At 40.6% G+C, this 20893-nt stretch overlaps 1 protein-coding gene across 1 annotated transcript in view; it reads left to right on the top strand.

Moving 5' to 3' along the window:
* Positions 1–7717: 7717 nt before the first annotated feature.
* Positions 7718–20893, top strand: part of LOC117508950 (arf-GAP with Rho-GAP domain, ANK repeat and PH domain-containing protein 1-like) — a 315020-nt gene continuing 301844 nt past the window's right edge. Inside the window, exon 1 of the mRNA XM_034168785.1 lies at positions 7718–7799. The gene's annotated coding sequence lies outside the window, so the exon portion shown is untranslated. The remainder of the gene's footprint in view (positions 7800–20893) is intronic.

The raw sequence follows: 20893 nt of genomic DNA, 5'->3' as shown, positions 1-20893 counted from the left end.
CTGGAGTCAGTCCATTGAGTGCAATGGGTTGGACTAAGGACCCCAATGCAGAGAATCATAATGAATGAGAATAAAAATGGTTTCACTGTCCCAGGGGTGGGAAAAACCAGCAGTTTGCAACAGCAGACAAAGGCAAAGTGATATTACAGGCAGAAGTCAGGCACATGGGCGATCAGTTCAATAAGACAACAGTCTATCACAGGAGGAGGCAAAGGGATTATCCCAAAAGCAGCAAAGAACATATCATGCAAACAAATTCATTAAGCAGCAGGCAAAACTGCGGGAGGTAAAAATGGCAACAGCGTCTGAAAACAAATACTCAAAAACACAGAGAATAACTGTGAGAAAGCCAGACAAAACCTAGACAATCTGGTGATTAATGGACACTGTAAAAGTGCTTAAAAAAAGCAACAGTGATTACATCTGGAACTGCAAATTCATGCAAACACGGAAAAACAAACTTACATGAACAAACATCAAAGTAAAAGCATCAGGACCAAACACCACAGCAGAGAAAAATACCAAATTATGCATGGACAAAACAATCAGAGATCAATCAGAAAAAAACCCAGACCAGAACCACCTAAGATGTGAATCATTACATTAAGATCCACCACACACAGATGTGTCCAGAAATGGGCTACAAATGTCATATTCCCAGTATCAAGCCACTCCTGTACCAGAGACAATGCCAGAAGCATCTTACCTGGGCTAAATGGAAAAGGAACTCCTCTTTTCAGATCTTCTTCTTTCTTCTTGTTCGACTCCTCCTGTTAGGGGTCACCACAGCAGATCAATTGTTTCCATCTCACCCTGTCCTCTGTATCTTCCTCTGTCACATCAACCACCTGCATGTTCTCCCTCAACACTTCCATGAATTTCCTTTTTGGCCTCCAGTTTCTTCTCCTGGTGGCTCCATCCTCAGCATTTTTCTCCCTATATACCCTGGGTCCTTCCCCTGTACATGCCCAAACCATCTTAATCTCACCTCTCTGACTTTGTCTCCAAACCGTCCCACCTGAGCTGTCCCTCTGATATGTTCATTCCTAATCCTGTCCATTCTTGTCACTCCTAAAGAGAGTTGCAACATCTACAGCTCTGTCTCCTCTCCTCCAGTTCTCCAAAACTGCGTCCCCTCCATTCAGTGCCTCTCTCACCTGCACACTGAATTTTACACAACATTCTTCCTACTTCAGCTTCCGTCATCTGATCCTTTGTTGAGCTCTCACTCTCCTTCACTTCTAAAGTCATCCTACAAACCACCATCCTATGGTGTCTAGCTACACTCTCTCCTGCCACCACCTTACAGTCTCCAATTTTTTTTTAGCTTGTATCTCCTACACAGAATGTATTCCACCTGTGAGCACCTTCCTGTGCTCCTCCCTTTTTCGAAAATAGGTATCAGCCAGCTCTGTCCCTTGACCAGTCATACTTCCAACATATAATCAAGTCCTGACTCTCGATTCCACCGTTCAAGTTTTCCTCTTCTTCCGCTGTCTGCGGACATGTTCTCTTTTCCTTCTTGTACTCTGCATCTTTAATTATGGCTTGTTTTAGACCGGATGCCCAACCCTCCTCATTTATCCAGGCTTGGGACCGGCACTCAGAATGTATTGACTGCACACCCCATGCGGAGTCCTGTTTTCAAATGCAAGTCAATTTTGGGGTGCCATGTCATCTGCTGGTTTTGGTCCTGCACAGTTGGTCCACTGTGTTATATTATGTCCAAAAAGTGAGGCTTATATTATGTCCAAAAAGTGAGGCTTTTCAGTACTTTAGCTTGTAGGAGGATAGCTTGTACGTACACGGATGTGGAACTGTGGGACTCTGAGGAGGTTTATAATGATATGAACACACCTGTCCTTACTAAAAACACAGACATTGTACAATATGAGCCCTTTCAAATAATCCTTTTGCTCCTAAAATCCTGGACCCTGCTCATACAGCACTGGCTCTCCCGGTTTCTCCTTTGCTCCAGCTGTATCTGCTTCTCCATGTAACCACCCATACATCTTCAGAGTCTTAATGAGGCATCTTCTTCACTCACTCATCATCACGTGTGTGCGTGCACATAAGCATGCAAGTTGTGATCTTTGGGTCTCAGCGGCATTCCTTATTGTCTTCCACCCGCCTCCACAGCAGGAGGAGACATAAGCAGTGTGACAGCCAGCATCCCTGCATATGTGTCACACTGCCACCCCCACAGCAACCAGGCCCACCAGGGATGATAGTCTGGTGATGAGTCATCACCACCCCACCTCCGCCTCTCCCTTCATCGCTCTGTTTCTGTCCCTTTATCATCAGCCCCACATGCTTTTCAGTTTTTCTCTTTCCCCCTTTTCTTCTTCTCTCCTTTCATCTTCTTCCTTGTTTTAGGTAAGTTGTCTGTTCTCTTTCTTTTCCTCTCTCTGCCTTTTTCTGCTTCCCAAATGTCAAACATTAGTTCTCCTCCATTTATCCTCCCTTATCCTATTTTCTCTCATTCTGCCTTTAGCAGATTCATTTCTTTTCTTTGCTTCTTTTGCCCCCATTCATCTCCTGGTACACTTCACCTTTCACCAAATTTCTTCCTGCATTATTTTCATTTTTAGTTTTCTCTCCTTCCACCTTCCTTTCCTCCAGCTAATCGGCTTGCCTCATCACCCATTTCCTGGCCCCAGGTCAGTGTCATAATGAGAAACACTGCTAAATTACCAGCCCAGTCATTGTTCAGTCTGTGTGTCTGACCGCTGAAATAATCCTCATGAACTCGTGGTCAGAGTGACAGGGCCTTGGCCTGCAGACGGTGGGATGAGGATGCAACCCTCAACCACACACTCCACAGTCTTGCAGTGATGTTCTGCAGACTCTTTGCAGGAATTTGACCAGATTTTGATTATGCAGTTATTTGGTCCAGCTTGGTCTCATATACTTTATTGCATAATCTTTAGCTGTAGCTGAAATACAGACTTTGAGTTCATAATGTAATGGTTTTTTATATGCACAGAGCCATTTCCTTCATTTTGTGCTTTTATTAACATCTGCTCCCCTTTCTAAAGGTCAATCATCTAAACAGTCACTTATTGCCCTCTTTTGGCCAATATGAGAAATTACATCTATCAAACAAGTTTCATATGAAGCAGCACATCCATAACTAGAACGGCACTCAGAGAACACATTCCTCTGCCAACAATTGCAGTGCCCTAAAGAGTATCCATTAATGCACATTTAAAAAAAATAATTATTAAGTTTAACGTTGGGACTTTTGGCATTTTTCAAGCCCTGAGGGAATTTCCCAAGAAGAAATGCAGAGATTGCTTTTATTTGTTTTTAAATTATGCATATATAGAGTGCTAACAAATAGAAGGTGAGATTTGGTGTGGATCTGGATAACAATCCAGATTTTGTGAACCAAAAGTACAGATATTGTTAATCTGCTGATCAAGATCCACAAAATCTGCTATAGCTATCTCACAAAGTTAAAGGTATACAGCCTTTCAAATTGCGCTAAAGTGACAAAATTTAGTTTCTACGGAAATCCAAGAATTGCAGTGTTGGTTTAATTTTGAAGCGTGTTGGAAAATTGTAGCTCATTTTAATGAAGGGAGCATATTTCCATGAGGGGAATTCTATCATAAATATTTCATATTCATTTTAACGCCATCTGCAGGAGGAAGTGTGTGTGAGTATGCGTGATGTTTTGAAAAGATCATGTTACCTTTGACCTTGGGTGATGCATGCTCACATAGCATACAAATTGATGTCTGATGCTGATGCTCTTATTTAAAGGCTAACAAATAAAATTATAGTGGTGCCAAAGAAATTACATTTTTCTGCCTTAAATCTTAAAAAGCTTAGTAACTGCATACTTTTAAAAAGCTGAGTGGCCCTAAACCTTTAAAGAAAGTGAAAAAAAAAACCCTTCCTGGTTCTGCTTGCTTAATTGGATCTTGTCAATCATGGGCCGAGGTGGGACACAAACAGGGTTGGACACAAATGCAAGACTCATACTGCAGGCTTAGGAGTAAAAAGGCTTTATCTGAGAAAATGAGCGAAGGTTCGGTACACTGGTGATCAATCAGCCAAGCAAACAAAACTGGAAGGAGTAGGCAGGGTCGTCATCCAAAAACAAGCAGGTTTCTCTAACATGGCAAGGCAGGATACAGAGGCTGAGACTAGTGTGAGGTCAAAGAAAAGGCAAGGTCGATACATGGGCAGACAAAAGAAACAAGACTCGAGGAAGACTGGTAAGTGACTGTGGAAATTCAACAAACTGGCAATGAGGTGATAAATACAAAGGACATAAATAGAACAAGTGGTAATTAGGGAACAAGACCAGTAAGATATTTTTTTACAAAATTACAAAGAAAGTTGCGTGTGCATCATTAAAGATCAATAGAAAAGAGCATTCAGGTGTGGGACATCGGAGTGGTAATATGGCAGCCGGTTTGCTTCAAAAAGATTGGCCAATAAGCTATCCAGTAATACAAAGAGATCAGTGGAACAAGACACAGGTGCTGGAGAACAATCTAGAAGGGGGTGTGGCAAACAGAAGGGACAGGACACACCCACACAAATCCTGAACACCAGACAAAAGAGTGCAGTAAGACAAAAGCAAAGTGAATTGGACCCAACTCAAAGATGAACTTAAAACCACTGGGATCTAAACCAAATGTCAAAACCACCAATGAACAAAACCCAAGTTCAAATATAATAAAGACCTAACATGAAACAACAAAGAAGTAAGCAGAAAACAAATGTAAGTACTGAAAATAAATCAACTACAGAAATAAAGGCTAAGATAACCTAGACTGGAATTCACACATGGCCTAAGTAAGATAAATAGATAATTCAACATATGATAAAATCAAAACAGGTGATTCAACTAATAATTACACAAAGGGAAAACACAAAGGCTGGACACAAACTAGAACAGAACTTGACTCATGACTAAACCATGATGAACAGAAAATACATGATAAACAGAAAACAAAACCACTGACCTCAATATATCAAACAGAAAATTAAAGACAGAGGATCAAAGACCGATACGCACATGAGTCCAGATCATAACAAGAGCCCAGAACGTTATGAATCATGACAGATCTGCTCCAAAGGTTAATGATTTTCTCGTTTAATCTTTTCACTAAGTTTCAACAAAATTGGTTCAGTAGTTGTGTGTGTGTGTGTGTGTGTGTGTGTGTATATATATATATATATATATATATATATATATATATATATATATATATATATACACACACACATATATATATATATATATGTGTGTGTGTGTGTGTGTGTGTGTCTGTGTGTGTGTGAGATTCTGTTTCCAGACAGACAAACAGCACTAAAATCATAACTCCTTGGCCGGGATAACTGTGAAGGCACATAACTGAGTGAATGCTGCTGCCAAAGTGTAACTTCATTTAGCAATGCAAAAACTGGAACCTTCTCAAATATTTCAATTTCTACCTCAACCCTTTTCATGTATGGTTGCAGTCATACGTTTGCATACATGGCAATACTGGGCTTTATCTGAAATTAGTAGAATTTGAATTTCTCTGAAAAAACAGACTTAAAATGAATAAATTCTTCAGGCGGTGTTTCAAGGAATCTTCTGTAGGATATCCCAGACCCAGTATGCAGTATTCTGATAATGTTTACAGTGGTATGCAAGAGTTTGTGTATCCCTGGGTAAAAACCCAAATAAGTTAGTTATGTCAGACAAATCTCCCTTCTTCAAATTCAAACAAAAAACACATAGTTGAACATCACACAAATAAATCAGGGCTTTTACCGCCAGTTAAACTGAGGTAAGATATGAGAAGGAATCAAAAAGAGGTTCAGAGCATCCAGTCTAAAACTTCTACACTATTTCCATGAGCATCCATGCCATAACTGCTTTGGTAAAAATCAGAGAAGCCAAAACAAATTAATAGTTGTTAAGTGAAAAATGTATGGCAGGGTTCTCCCCAGGGCACAGTGTAAACACACCTTGTGAAGTATAGACAACAAGACATCAGGGCACAGCAGAAGTTCATCACAGGTGCTACACCTCCTCTAGATAACCCTCTCAACTTGAGAGAACATGTCATCATCATTACTACTCATGAACTCACTGAATCGGCACCATCCTCTTCCTCGCTAGCCATTGTTTACATGCACTGTGAGACGCTGAAATTCTGCTGGCGCCTCGTTGCATTCTGGGAAGCGCAGGGGGATTATGGGAAAGTACCGAAAGCTCTCTTCACTCCCTGCTTATTGGCCTTTTACAACACTATTTGTGTGGTTTATTCCAGAGTAATACATATAAGATGTTTGAAATTCAGTTTGGGTTTATGAAGTTCCACGCAGGTTGAAGGTAACACACACAGAATATTTGTTTTAGTGAGCGTTCAGGGGGCTCATGCATGCAGTAACTTATAAATGTTATGAAAGGCATAAAAATTTACATTTTGGTAGTATTAATGTTCATTTGCAATTGTCATCATGTGTTTTCTACATGTTGTTTTGATAGTAGCGCGTCTATGGTAGCGCCTCTATGGTAGCACCTGTATGGCACACAAGGGATTATAGTAAGGCAAATGGCTTGATGGGGAACAGTGGTATTGTTGACATGTTTAAAGTGTGACTGCCCTCTGTAGGTTGGCGGACATATGTGCTCTCTGAGTTAGAGGTGGGTGGATCGATCCTAATATCGATACCAATGCTGGTATTGATATTGAACGATCCTCGTGTAAAAAGATCGATACTCAAGCTTTTTTCTCTCCAGTACGCACTGACTGCTGCGCACGCAGATTCATCAAAGTCTACTCTCTGTCTGTGAGAGCAGCACTGCACTGTGTCACACAACATGCAGGAGCGCACCCTCCCCCCTCTGGTCTTTTGTTGTTGCACTGTCACGTGGCTCAGCGGCGCCAGCCAGCAGCCATGCAGGTAGGCTCAGCCTGGCCGCCCACTCAGCGTTCTCCTCGAGTCAGCCTTCTACGTCAGGAGATTTTGTTTTAAGTTGTATTGAGTGATATTTTTTTAAACAAATGTTGATTGTAATAATAAAGTATTTTGTTGTCACGTACAATGTTTGGCGAAATTCTATCCTGGGTCTTTTGGATCCTTTGGATCTATGAAGCTTAAATATGAAAAAGTATCGGTATCTGTAACAATATCGGTGATACTGGGCCTGTATTTACTTGGTATCGGATCAATACCAAAATTCCCTTTATCGCCCACCTCTACTCTGAGTGCCCCTTCAGTATAGCCATTTTTTGTTGTTGTTTTTTGTTGTTGTTTTTTTTTTAAATACAGAATTCATATATTGCCAAAATGGATAACTATTTGTCTCTGTTTGTAATTTACTCTGCTGTAACAGATGGTTATTCTTCAATGAAATTTTCAATAAATTGTAATTGTATTTTTTAAGAAGTAAAAGTTTTGAAAACAAGCTGGACGCCCCCAGCCTTTTGATTTTCATGAGTGGTCACATGACGGCTTGACGGAAGTTTTTGTATTTAGTTGCGTCAAAGTAACAAAGTTGTCCAGAGAAACCCCGGTTAAACTCTGCTGCCCGCTTTCAAAATAAGATGCATACGAGCGGAACGTAATTAATTTTAGTCGAAAGTAATTTTTTAATGAGTTTATTTCGAAAGGCATAGCTGGACATAGATGACACTGGTTGTCGCTGAATCTCGAGATTAGTTTTCAAGCGTGAGAAAAATGTTATCCGCTACTTGGCTTCGCAGTTGCAGGCAGTAATTTTACTTCGCAAGCTCAGCGTCAACTTATTTGATCGAGTTAGACACGTCAGGAGCGCCGAAAAGGTAAGAAAGTGGAGACTATGTTGAAGTAGTTCTTTTTTTTTTCCCCCACGGGAAACTTGGTGCTTGGTAAAACTGGATGCAAAAGCTACACTTGGGAAATTTAAGGGAAAATACGTCGCCTAAATTTAAATTTCAGTGATATAGGAGGTCGATCTATTAGTATTAAAATCTCTAAATGAACTGTCTTAAATTTTCTTAGAAAACTACTACAAACCGCACAAGGCAGTTGGATTGCAGTTCTCACGTAAACTAATAAACCATATATTATCAGTTTATCATATATTTATCAGGCATATTTATCAGTTAAACTGGTCCATATGAATGTGATACAAAGTGTATTTATTCTTATAAATATTTTATATAATTATGTAAAACACACTGAGTGTATTAGCAGCATACACTTACCCTACCTAAATCTCATTTTGCCTGTTTCTAAATTTTACATGACGTTTATTAATTTTTATGTTAAAACATCATTCAGATGGATGGAAGTCTTATATGCAGATGCACAACTCTTAGTCATTGGCCTAAATTGTTTTCTTTCTTTCTTTAATTTTACTTTTTGAATGTAGTTTTTATAACTTTTACTTTGGGTTTTGTTGTTGTTGTTCTTTGTTGGGTGGTCCCTCTGTTTAAGAAGGGGGACCGGAGGGTGTGTTCCAACTATAGGGGGATCACACTCCTCAGCCTCCCCTGTAAGGTCTTTTCCAGAGTACTGGAGAGGAGAATTCGACCGATGGTCAAACCTCGGATTCAGGAGGAGCAGTGTGGTTTTCGTCCTGGTCGCGGCACACTGGACCAGCTCTACGCGCTCCATCGGGTGCTCGAGGGTTCATGGGAGTTCGCCCAACCAGTCCACATGTGTTTTGTGGATCTGGAAAAGGCGTTCGACCGTGTCCCTCGGGGCACCCTGTGGGGAGTGCTCCGGGAGTACGGGGTCCGGGACCGGGCGATCGACACCAAAAGCTAGAGTCCGCATGGGGCTCGCCTACCCGCCTGACCCGGGGTATTGATACTCCCCAAGTAAATTAAATAAATTAAATATCTTTGCGGAGATCAGGTTTGTGATTGAGATTTTCTGAAGTAACTGATCTGTAAACTACTTAAGCTGGAAGATATAACATGTGATATTCATATTTTGCGACTTACATTTTGCAACACTTGCGTCCACATTTGTGGGTTTTAGTCACGGTTTGCAGCAAAAACATTAATGGTTTGTGGATTTTCATGGTTTGCAGCAGATTCATGTTTTGGGGGTGAACAAGCTCCTCTCTCCAGAGGCAACAGTGACTGGTAGAGTTAGAAGCAGACAAATCAAATTTGAATTTATTTGAAGAGCAGTGGTGAGGTTTCCATAGAGATCCAGAAGCTCCTCCTTGTAAATCTAATCAAGCGTCATTCTTGCACAGAAAACCACAGCATCAGGAAAGGTATGGATTGCACCTCTTATCTCTAGAACCAAGTCCTCACAATCTACATTGTGTAGTGTTTTCTCCAGGTTCTTGCAGTTGTCTGTGAGTTTGCCACTCTGATCACTCTCTCTCGTGTTTTCTTTTGAGAAGAAAAAGCCAAAAAGGCCATAAACATGTTCCATTTTTGAAAATCTGTCGTTCAAGCTGTTGAGGTCTGTGTCTAGTAGGGGCAGAAAAACTCTCTCTTAAACTGCTCATCTGGAGTAGATTGGGTTTCTTCACTGCCCTCATACAGGAAGCGATGGGTTATTTTTCGCTGTCTTTCTTTCAGTAAATGTCCTGTAGATCTCGAGGCTTTCTGCTATCTCTCTGGCATCAGTTTGAGCAGCAGCAAATCCACTTTCTCATAAGTTCTCCAAATAGACTCATTGCGCTTGTTTCTATTTTAAGTGTTTCAAGAGAAACACTGCTCTGCAGAACCTTGCTGACCTGGTTGATCTGATTCAAAATATTATATTAGATTACAGTGCACAGTACAAATCTCCATGTCATGAGTTCAGCCTTTATGCTGGCTGCTGTGGACATTGTCTAAGAGTCCTTCTTCTGCACTGAGAGGGTTTGGAGGCCAGACAGTGCTTGAATGAGCTCTGGGAGGTGGTAACGGACACCTTTCAAACGGTCAATCCTGGCTTCTCATCTGGCCACTGACAGCGATTTTACTGTTACGTGCTTAAACATGTTCCTGTAAGACTGCCCAGCACAGAGGAGCTAAAAAGATTGTACAATCTCTGAAGAACACCAAAGAAGGAGATGGACACTACTGAAAATTTGTCAGTATCTGCTACAACCAGGTTAAGAGTGTGATTGCTGCATGGGACACACAATGCTTTCTCATTCCGTTGCATTAATTTTGGTGGAACCCCTTGTTTATGTCCCACCATGTTGCTGCCATTATCATAAGATTATCCACAGCAGTCTCAGACGTTCAAGTTGAGCTTGTCCATCTTCTCCAAAACTTCTCCAATTTTAATGGCAGAATAAATAAACAAACCAAGAATCAAGATTTTTTTGTAGTTCCAAATATTATTAAGGTGTTTTTACTCACTTTTTTGTCTTTCCCACAACATTTATTTTCCAACACATACATTAACAACAAACAAACAAAGGACAAGGCCATAATAACATTCACAGTATCAGCTATCAATGTTTGTGTATACAACCCCAATTTCAAGGAAGTTGGGACGTTGTGTAAAATGTAAATAAAAACAGAATACAATGATTTGCAAATCCTCTTCAGCCTATATTCAATTGAATACACCACAAAGACAAGATATGTAATGTTCAAACTGATAAACTCTATTTTTGTGCAAATATTTGCTTATTTTGAAATGGATGCCTGCAACACGTTTCAAAAAAGTTGGGACAGTGGTATGTTTACCAAGTATGTTACATCACCTTTCCTTCTAACAACACTCAGTAAGTGTTTGGGAACTGAGGACACTAATTGTTGAACCTTTGTAGGTGGAATTCTTTCTAGTGGAGCGGTTAAGGCAGAAATCATTCAGTTTTTGAAGAAAGCATGAAACCTGGCACAGTGATACTATAGGACCTAGGGATCATGAAAAAAAAATAGACCCCAAAAATAACACCCCCTGGTGGCTGCAATATTGGATTAAAAAATGGCCATTATTTTCAACATATTTTTGCCATTTACTTTCAAATTAAGGCAGATAAAAGCACAATTCCAAAATATTTACCCATGTTTTTGGGGTCAGGGAATCCAATGTACTCATTTTAAACTTTGTGAGATGGAGGCCATATTGGATTTGAAGATGGCCACCATTAAAATGAAGATTATGAAAAATATCAGTCCTCTGTAAAGATGGAAGCGTAATTGTAACGATTTTTCCCTATTTGACTGGGATTTAATACTTGGACCATCGAGAATCATGTTAACAAGAGCCAACAAGGTTTTTGGGACATTAGTTATGTTATCTTCCTCACAGAGTGAGCCATTAAAAGCATGGCCACATTCAAAAAGTTGCTTGCGAACAATGGTGGCTGCTTTAGCTAGTAGTATTGCCTCTAAATCATTATTAGAACAAGCTTCTAGTATTGCATTGCCAATCACAGCATCATATGTAATCAGTACATCCCTGCCTTGCTTTGCAGCCTTTAGATATGGACAGTGCATGAGGAGACGTTCCTTCAGTCTGGTAGAGTTAACATTAACATTTTCTTGGCCGAGTTCTGTAAGACGCTTACTATAAATGGAGGCCAGGTCAGCAAGACGAAAAATGGGCACAGCTGCAGCAGTTGCAGGTAGCCTTTGTTCCTCTATGTAAGCAATCAGCTCTGCTAGTGCGATACTGTCATTTGATGAAAGGGGATCAACATGATCTTGGGTATTTTCTGAATGTTCCTCATGGTTCACCTGTTTCCTGTACCTGTTGTACAGTGTGCTCTAACAATCTTTGTGATATCTGGCTCTTGATGCAACTATATCCCGTGTTGCTAATTTTGTTAAGAGCTTTGTGTCCCGTAGCTTAGCATACATTCGAACTGTTTCATCCAGACCACATGTACTAGCATTATGTAGTCCTTGGGGACCCGCTTTCTGGTCACAGAAGAAGCAGATGGGTTCCTCCTCCTCAGAGGTGCTGCAGTGGGGGCCATGCATGAACGACCTTCTTTTAACTGGACTAAAATAACATGAATCATCACTTTTATCACACAGTTCTAAAGCACGTTTTCCTAAAAGTTCAAGCTTTAAATCGCTAAACAAGTTCCTGCAATTCTTGTGCCATTGTCCTTTGTGTTTTAGCAAAGATTCAGCTATGCCTGAGCCATCATTCAGTTAGTGTGGACATACATTTAAAGGAATTTTTCCAAGTTCATGGAATTTAAGCAAATTTTTTTCAAATGACTTGTAACTTTCTCCTGTATCTTTTGAAGCCCCTCGTCCCCGACCACGCCAAGGTTGTTCCAGAGCTTGTGATGATTTCTCCTGTTGGCAAAGTACACATAAACTCCAGTCAATGGCAGGTCTTTCTCTGTCCGCTTCACCTGGCTTAATAAGCTGAAACTGTGTTGACATCTTGATTCAAAACCTGAAAACATGAATACCCAGAAAATTATACTAATTCTTTCAAGAAGCCACAAAAACATTCAAAATTATAACATCACATATGATAGATGACAAACACCATACTGGCTCAATTTGGCTGATATGGCACCCCATATACCATGGAGCAGCTTGCCAAACATCGTGAAATGCATTAAAGATAAGCATTATTAAGCAAACAAGAGATAAAGAATTTAAATAGGATTTTAAGTTGCACTTTTGCTTTGGAAATTTAGCACTGTCTTAACTGTAATCTCTGATGTATTGGGCAGCTTGGCAGCATAAAATAGTGCCATAGCATCCATATAGGTGTTTTTATTATTACATAACACTGGTATAAGAACCTCAAGACCCTTTGAGGTTGACTTTCATTGATATTTACTGATTTTAGAACCAAAAATACTAAACTTTGATCAACTTCTTTCCCTGCATTACTTTAATTTTTAAGAAAAGCAAAGAAAAGTAAAAAACAAGGCAGCCATCTTGAAATCCAATATGGCTGCTATATGACTAGATTTAGAACTTCATTGAAATATACCCTGATATTGAAAACGGTGATAGATGCTGTAATTACTGTCCTTTGCATATCATAAATTGAAATAATATTAAAAATTGGTCAATTTCAGTGGCCATTTTAAAATTCAATATGGCAGCCACCAGGGGGTGCAATTTTTTGGGGTCTATTTTTTTTTCGTGGTCCTTAGGTCCCATAGTATCCCTGTGCAAAGTTTCATGCTTTCTTCAAAAACTGAACAATTCTTGTGAAAAGTTGGCCTTAACCGCTCTACTATTCCCATTCTTGCTTGATATATGACTTCAGTTGTTCAACAGTCCGGGGTCTCCATTGTTGTATTTTGCGCTTCACAATGCGCCACACATTTTCAATGGGCGGCAGGTCTGGAATGCAGGCAGTCCAGTTTAGTACCCGCACTCTTTTACTATGAAGCCACGCTGTTGTAACACGTGCAGAATGTGGCTTGGCATTGTCTTGCTGAAATAAGCAGGGATGTCCCTGAAAATGACGTTGCTTGGATGGCAGCATGTGTTGCTCCAAAACCTGGATGTACTTTGAACTTTGCGCTGGTAACAATCTGGATGGTTTTTTTCCTCTTTTGTCCGGAGGACACGACATCCATGATTTCCAAAAACAATTTGAAATGTGGACTGATCAGACCACAGCACACTTTTCCACTTTACACCTGCCCATTTCAAATGAGCTCAGGCCCAGAGAAGGCAGCAGTGTTTCTGGATGTTGTTGATGTATGGCTTTCACTTTACATGGTAGAGTTTTAACTCTCTGGGGTCGACGCCGTCGTATACGACTGCTAAGACCAAGCTTTACTAAATTATAAATAACTTTTTAATCATATGAAATAGAAACGTACTTTTTTGCTGAAAAGTTAACTCCGCGGACTTTCGAGCCAGCCATCGGCCATCTTTGTACTCCTCATAGAAGATGTGTGATGACGTGCACAATGTGAGTGTCCAATCTGAATTGGTTCACCGTTACATGGTTTTCCAAAATCCAATCGTAGGGCAAATTTACCTCACGTGAAAAGCCAAAGATCGTTTTCAGGAGTGATATGTTACTAGTTGGCCCATTTAAATAGCCCCCTGGTTGCTCCAATGAGTACATACTATTAGTACATACTCAGTGTGCCCTGCGCCATTACACACAGCGATCAGTGAAAGCAGGAGCAGACGGAGAGCCTCTGACAATCTCACATGCTCAAACAAAGAGCGTGTAACTATCAGGATTGCTCCACTAGTTTGCATGTGAATGTTACTGGATAACTCTGTTGCTTTCTAGGCGTAAAGCACTGTTTACCATATCAATGGACAACAAAACACATAGACCATTTTGTATATATTGTTCAAAATGTGCATTTGTGTTTATTGTTTGAACCTTTTGTTGTACAGTCTTTCACACAAGACCTCCAATTACCTTCATAAAGTGTCAAAACAGTTGTTTATTATAGTTTGCTGTGTGTTTTGAATAAATGTGTGTGGAAAATTATCTTTTGCTTTATTTTTTTCCTTGCCTGTTTTTGATTGTAAACCTTTATTACACTTATAAAACACAACAAAAACATATATATTCTGAAAACACAGGTTGTCCTGAAAAAAGAGACTTGTGGGATTGTGGGATGCAGGGAGAGCCGTTAACAGCAATAATAAATCATTTATGCCAGGCGAGTGAACTGTCCAAAAAATGCCCTCGGACTCCAGAGGGTTAACTTGCACTTATAGATGTCGCGATGAACTGTGTTAACTGACAATGGATTTCTGAAGTGTTCCTGAGCCCACACGGTAAGATCCTTTACACAGTGATGTCACTTTTTCATCTCATTATCTGATTATATTATGGACTGTAGATGATGGAATCCCTAAATTCCTTGCAATTGAACATTGAGAAACATTTTTCTTAAACTGTTTTACTATTTTTTTTACGCAGTTGTTCACATAGTGGTGATCCCATCTTTGCTTGTGAACAGCTGAGCCTTTTGGGGATGCTCCTTTTGAGCAGTGGGAAGAAGTCGCACAACTCCGGACACATCACACTTAAATTTCACTTTTCGTACAGTACAGTGTAAGGTGCAGGCTGAAGGCAGATGGGGCGGAGCCCCACAAGGTACGGTGCCTTAATTGAGAGAGTGGCGACATGACGAGTCAAAAAAAAAGTCACGTGTCTCATGGTGCCATCCAAAATAGTGTTTTGGAAAATAAAGTCAGCCGTGTGGGATGGAAGCTGACATCATCGTCAAAGTTTTGAGAGGTAAATTTATTGTTCAGTCCCATGTACAGTTAAACTCACCTAAACCGTCATTGTATAAACCAGATATTTTTGTCACCGGACAAAAAAGTCCCAGTGTTTTTGTATTGTTTTCCATGTAATAAACACTGTATATAACGGATTTTTCGGTCACATCGGACAAAATGTCCCGTCCGTTCGCAATGTATTAAAGTAGACCTGCATTGAAATAAATGCAGTCAGATCTTTGGACCAAAAAATGACATATTTACGCATAAGATCCTTCTGAATGTAGTAAAGTAAATCTGCAAGCCCAGATCTGTCATTCAACGGAGGAATCTTCGTTTAAAATGACAAATTTACAGCTAAAATTTAGCCCTCCGCAAAACTGTCATCACATCCAGGACGCTACCGAGACGTCAGGGAGAAGACCCTATCCCAGCATGCATTGCGCGCGCAAACTGTAATTTGTGGATTTACGTCAGTTTGCATCTGCACCTTTTTCTTGTCTTATATGGAAAGATCTACTTTTTTAAAACTTCATATTGTCTTGCGCCACGTTTGGTGAGTACACATTTCTTTTATTTGTGCTTGAAAATTATTTTGGGGACTTCTTCATACGTCCATTTGATTGAGTGGTGTCGCATTGCAAATCTACTGTCTTTCGCCTCCGGTGTTACCGTCGCGGGGTACGGAGGTGGGACCCGCAAAGAATTAAAGTCATTAAAAAGATATAAACCTCTCTCAGCGGCCATGGAGCTCTGCGGCTCTGATTACCGAGACGTGTGGCGCTGCGGATTTTGCTGCAAGAAGACTGTCCTTGCGAGTAACAGGTGTCACGGGCCGCTTCGCATTAAAACAGCGAGCGTAGTCTCTGGACTTGTGCCAATTTGGCTGCACCTCCATTCAGTAGACAGAGAGGTGGTGCCGGCTGCACAGCAGACACGAGGGCAGTGTGAGTGGCCTGCTTCGGCGTTTACCGAGCACGCAGACTCAGTAAGCGCATCGGAGGCAGAGAGCGAGGCGTTGGGGAAGAACGTCGCCCGCTGTCGATGTCGCCGCTGATCTGAGCATGCAGAGCTGTATCTCACATTCATTGCTGCTTACTTTTGGATGTTGAAACCAGGATGTGTATAACAGTAATATTACTAACAAATAAAATCAATTTCAATGCGGGATCGGACTGAAGGCGCGAGCGCTCCGTCTTCTGCCAGACGTCACTGCAATGTCCCGGATGTACAAACAGTTTTCGCTGAGGCCCAAATTTTAGCTGCAAATTTGTCATTTTTAAACAAAGATTTCTCCGCTGAATTACAAATTTGGGCTTGCAAATTTACTTTACTGCATTCATAAGGGTCTTATAAATACATATCAGCTATTCTTTCTGAGATCTGACCACATTTATTTCAGTGCGGGTCTACTTTAAGATTAAAAACCCAGAGCAGTCTCGACATGCACAGTAACAGAGGTACAAATTAAAGTTCAGCTCTGAGACTCACCGATTTGCGTAAAGTGGGACCGGAGTATATCCCTGATTAAAAGTCCGACCGTTTATTATTTATTTATTTTTTTACACCATGCTCGGACTCGGACCTGCAGCCTGGATGTGCACCTGTTAAATCAGACACAAAAGGCTGTGATTTGACATGTTTCTGCTTTCACTGCTTCGTCTACCATTATATTATAATAGTTTTTGCAGTGCGCATGCTGATTACAAATGGATCAGAAAAGTCTGCACATTTACAGCACGAAGTCTTAAAAAGAGGAAATTGTTCAGCTTACCTTTTGATTTGGAGGTGATGATTATAGAAAGAAAAGCTTGTTGAGGATCAATTTAGTCCATAATAAAGCATAATCCAGAGACGGAGAACTTTAAAACTGTCACGCACGTCATTGCATGACACGGAATTACAGCTAAATCTGGCTTTAAATTAATTAAGTCATCATAAATTGTAAATTTGATTGCTTAACTATTTTTATATTTATTTTGATAGCACTTGTACCTGGATGTGTTGCTGTATGTGGTTAAATGATTTAAAAAATGATGAAAACATAAGAGGTTCATTCAGTAGTTCAGCACAGTTGGAACTAAAATGGCACCGTGTTCGGAGTTGATGCCACTCTCTCAGTTAAGGCACACAACCACAAGGGGGTTTGCTATTGTGGTGTCATGTTATTGCAAATTGCCCATTGTTGTCGTTGCTGTGGAGTACATTTTGGCAGTCCCCCCCCCCCCCCCCCCCCCCTCCCAGTGCTTGGCTCCCAAGCAACTGCCTGGCTTGCCTGTCCGCAAGCCCCACCCCGCTTACAGAGTGGAGGAGAGCTAATTATACAATAATTATTTTTTTCAATTCAATTTCAATTTATCTTCATTTGTATAGTGCCAAATTGCAACAAATTTTCCTGAAGGCGCTTCACACAAATACGGTCTAACTAGGGATGGGTGTCAATAAGATTTTATCGATACCATTATCAATTCCGCTTATCAATCCGATTCCTTATCGATACCTCTTGTGAATTTTCTGTGTACTGAAAGTAGGCTTTACAGGCTTTCTATGTCAACAACATTTTGAGTCTTAAATAAATGTGAACTTGGTCACTGGATCCTTAAACTCTGGACATAAACTCTACATGGTGGATCCTTGATCTCTGGATAAACAAAATCTGTAGTTTTTGTCAAAAGCATTTCCTTTCAGACATTATTGGCATTAATGGCTTTCCATACATCTGAGCTGAGCTCTTTCAGCTGGCTGCGCTGCATGTCAGGATGTAATTCATAAAGATTGCAGGACGTTTCATTTTGGGAGGAAAAAACATTTTAGTCTATTGTAGTTTATTGTCTATATTACAGCATTTGGAAAGAGGTGTCATTTTATTTAAAGCGGCAATTCTTTTTGAAGTTATTAATTCCGACTGGATTTTGTCTTGGCAGAGAGCCGCGCAGCGTTTGGAGTTGTGCCAACGGCACGGAGGACGATTCTCGTTTCTTGACTGTAACAAGACAGGAGTCCCAGTTTTAATCCACACAAAAGTGACTCAAGATTAACATATTTAAATGGCTTTGAGGGGGGTTAAGAAGCGGACTTTCCGCTTCTGAAGAGCAGCGAATCAAAGAACCAACGAGCTAGCAGATCAAAGCATTGCTTGTTGGTTCACGCTTCAAAGTGGAGTCGAGCTGCAGAAATGGTTGACTACAGACCCGCAGTAGGGTCTGTAATCAACGTAGAGGAATGATCATTTTTACTGACACACACCCTCAAAAACAACAGCTGCTCTGAAGGACAGATAAGGGAATCGTTAAGCAAAAAGACTATTGATATCGGTGGATCGAATAATTTCCTAACGATACCCAAAAGAACCGGTTCTCGATACCCAACCCTAGGTCAAACCTTATCAACCCCCAGAGCAAGTACAGAGGCGACAGTGGTAAGGAAGAACTCCCTCTGATGATTTCAGGAAGAAACCTCAAGCAGATCAGACTCAAAGGGGTGACCTTCTGCTTGGGCCATGCTACTGACACAATTTACAAAACAAATATACAGGAAACCTTGCCAGTGCATGGGATGGGAGGGTTGCAGAAGTAGTCACCACTCCCATCTCTGGGTGGAGACTCACCTCAAAAAAAAAAAAAAAAATCAGCCATCGGAAAGACAACAAATACTGTATAATTTGTCAGCATTAAGCAACAAGAAAAGCAGAACAAATACTAAGGTGATCGCCGGCCACTAGCCCTAAGCTTCACGAAAGACCCAGAATTTAGATCAAGTTGAGGCTGCGGCATACTCTGTTTCCTAATAAAATGAATTTAAAAGGGTAAAAACCATAGTAATATACTATGTCAGTATGATAGCCATACGCAAGGGAAAATTAGTGCGTCTTAAGTCTGGACTTGAAAGTTTCTACAGAATCTGACTGTTTGATTGATGAAGGGAGATCATTCCACAGAGCAGGGGCACGATAAGAGAAAGCTCTGTGACCCGCAGACTTTTTATTCACCCTAGGAACACAAAGTAGTCTTGCACTCTAAGAATGCAGAGCCCAGGTTGGTACTTAGGGTTTAATTAGGTCAGCTAAGTAGGCAGGTTCCACTCCGTGAACAATTTTATAGGTTGGTAGCAGAACCTTAAAATCTGATCTCATAGGGACAGGAAGCCAGTGAAGGAATGCCAAAATGGGTGTAATGTAGTCAAACTTTCTGCTTCCTGTTAAAAGTCTGGCAGCAGCATTTTGAACTAATTGGAGACCCCTAATGCTGGACTGCAGTAAACCAGAAAATAGAACGTTGCAGTAGTCCAATCTAGAAGAACAAATGCATGAAACAGGGTCTTAGCATCAGCCATAGACAGGATCGGACGAATCTTCACTATATTTTGCAGGTGGAAGAAAGCAGTCCTTGTAATATCTTTAATGTGGAGGTCAATGGACAATCTAGGATAAAAAATTACCCCAAAGTTCCTCACATTGTCAGTGTGATGTATGACACACGAGCCTAGGCTATGCATTAGCTGGTCAAATTGATGCCGATGTCTCACTGGACCAAGTACCACCATTTTAGTCTTATCAGTTTAAAAGTAGGAAATTGCGAGACATCCAGCTTCTCACTGATGTAAGACAATCTTTTAGGATTTTATGTGGATGAGATTACCAGTTAAAGGTGTCTATAACTATCATCTCCATAGCAATGAAAGGGAGAAAAGCAGGGGACCTAAGATGGACCCCATTGGAACCACAAATTTCATGTAGCTAAGGTTAGAGGTAGCGTTATTGTACAAAACACAGTGAGAACGACTGGTTTGGTATGATGTCAACCATGCAAGGGCATTCCCAGTAATCCCAAAATGATTCTCCAGCCTATCGAGTAGAATATGATGATCCATGGTATCAAACGCAGCACTAAGATCTAACAGCACTAGAACCGTAGTGGTGTCAGAATCCATTGATCTGTGGAGTGACATTTTCTAAAAGCGGACTGCAGTGGCTCAAAAAGATTATTCTCAGTAAAATAGTCCACGAGCTGCCGTGAAACAACCTTGTCCAGAATTTTAGAGTAAAATGATAGATTTGATATCGGCTTATAGTTTTTCAATACACTAGGGTCAAGATTAGATTTCAAGTAATGGTTTAATCACTGCAGATTGAAACATGAACAGATCCAGAGGTAAATGAGAGATTAATCATTTCCAACACAGTTGGCTCAAGGGTGGGCCACAGGTCCTTAAACAGTTTTGTTGCTATGGGGTTAAATGAGCAGGTTGTGCTTTTTGTCGATGTTCTGAGTTTTGTCAGCACGCCGAGAGAGATACTATCAAATTCTGTAAATCTAGGTAATACCTCAGCAATGGCGCCCACCTCAATAGCAGGGTGTAGTGGCTGGGTTAAGGCGTGCTGGGATATGTTTAACCTAATGTTGTTGTTGTTGTTTATTTTCTTCTCAAAGTAATCCAAGAAATCTTGTGCTGTAAAAGGAGAGCGACTTACAGGTGGTTGTCCATGAATAGGTTTTGCCACTGTGTCGAACCAGAACTTTGAGTTATGCTTGTTTTTGTTTATCAAATCAGAGTAATAGGTCCACTTTGTAGCCAGTAATGTGTGCTTATAGTCTAAGATAGCATCACGCCACGCGAGATGGAATGCTTTTAATTTTGAACTGCGCCATTTCCGTTCTAGACCTCTATCAATCAATCAATCAGTTTTATTTATATAGCGCCAAATCACAACAAACAGTTGCCCCAAGGCGCTTATATTGTAAGGCAAGGCCATACAATAATTACGTAAAAACCCCAACGGTCAAAACGACCCCTGTGAG

This window comes from Thalassophryne amazonica, chromosome 4, assembly GCF_902500255.1.
Source record: "Thalassophryne amazonica chromosome 4, fThaAma1.1, whole genome shotgun sequence".
Taxonomy (NCBI): Eukaryota; Metazoa; Chordata; class Actinopteri; order Batrachoidiformes; family Batrachoididae; genus Thalassophryne; species Thalassophryne amazonica.
This window is presented reverse-complemented; position numbering and strand designations above follow the sequence as displayed.